This window comes from Camelus ferus, chromosome 9 (assembly GCF_009834535.1).
Source record: "Camelus ferus isolate YT-003-E chromosome 9, BCGSAC_Cfer_1.0, whole genome shotgun sequence".
NCBI lineage: Eukaryota > Metazoa > Chordata > Mammalia > Artiodactyla > Camelidae > Camelus > Camelus ferus.
Window position 1 is genome coordinate 58,667,979 of NC_045704.1, and position 1,569 is coordinate 58,669,547.

The 1,569-nt window shown below is 35.8% G+C and overlaps 1 non-coding gene across 1 annotated transcript; it reads right to left on the minus strand.

The window, feature by feature from the left end:
* Positions 1–335: 335 nt before the first annotated feature.
* On the minus strand, positions 336–442 carry LOC116666180. Its single transcript, XR_004323024.1, has one exon. It is a non-coding gene; the product is annotated as a U6 spliceosomal RNA (small nuclear RNA).
* Positions 443–1,569: the final 1,127 nt, after the last annotated feature.

The following is a 1,569-nucleotide window of genomic DNA, read 5'->3' on the forward strand; positions in this document are numbered from 1 at the left end:
TCACATCTCTGGGGGTTGACAATTTAGACTGGGCTGAGCTGGGTGGTTCTGCTGGTCTCCTGTCTGGTCACTCATGTGACTTGGTACTGACTGGTCTAGGGGGTCCCTACTACTTTCCTGAATTTATCTTATTATTTACAATTTTAAAAAATGTATTATCTTGGATTTTATTATCTACACATAATGATCATTTTCTTCCTCCTTTCCCATTTTTATGTTGCAAATTTCTTTCCATTGTCTCACTGAGTTTTCTACTACTTCCAGACAATGTTAAATAATTGTGGTAATAATGCGCATCCTCCTCTTCTTTTTTTGTTGTTGTTTTGTTTGTTTACATATGGAAGGAAGGCTTCATGAATTTGCATGTCATCTTTGTGCAGGGACCATGATAATCATCTCTGTATTGTTTCAGTTTTAGTGTATGTGCTACCAATGTGAAGACTCCTCTGTTCTTTTTAAAAATAGCTTTATTGAGGTATAATTGATTACAGAGAATTACATATACTCAATGTGCACAATTTGAAGAGTTTGTACATATGCAAACTCCCACGACACCATCACCACAGTGAAGATAAGAGACATATCCAACACCTCCCAGAGCTTCCTTGTGTCCCTATTGTTAACTGTAGCCACTATGTCGTAGAGAAGATCTCTGTAACTTATTTAATAACATAAGTGAAACTTTATACCCACTGAATAACAACTTCCCAAATCTCCCACCCCCTAGCTCATGACAACTGCTACTGTATTCTCTGCTACAATGACTTTGACCGTTTTAGACACCTCATATATAAATGGAATCATGTACTATTTTTCCTTCTGTGACTGGCTTACTTCACTTAGCAAATGTCCTCAAGGTTCATCCACACTGTTACACATTGCAGGATTTTTTTCTTTTTAAGGCTGATTAATATTCAATGCTACGTACATACCACATTTTAAAATTAAATCATCTATTGATAAACACTGAGGTTTTTTTCCATATCTTGGCTACTATGAATAATGCTACAGAGAACATGGGCGTGCAGATACCTCTTTGAGATCCTGATTTTAATTCTTTTGGATATATACCCAGAAGAGGGATTGCTGGATCATATGGCGGTTCTATTTTATATTTTTTAAGGAACCTCTACACTGTTTTCCATAGTGGCTGCACCAGTTTACATTCCCCCACCAACAATGTATAAGGGTTCCTATTTCTTTACAACATTGTCAACACTTATCCTTCATTTGCCATCCTGGCAGATGTGAGGTGCCATCTCATTGTAGTTTTGATTTGTATTTCCCTGGTAATTAATGATGTTGAGTATCTTTTCTGTTGGCCATTTGCATGTCTTCTTTGGAGAAATGTCTGTTCAGTCCTTTAATCATTTTAAAAATTAGGTTATTTATTTATGGCTATTGATTTGTAGGAATTCCTTACATATTTTGAAAATTAATCCCTTATCAAACATGGCTTGCAAATATTTTCTCCCATTCTGTAGCCTGCCTTTTCATTCTGATGGTTTCTTTGCTGTGTGGAAACTTTGTAGTTTGATGTAATCCCACAAATTTATTTTAGCTTTTTTG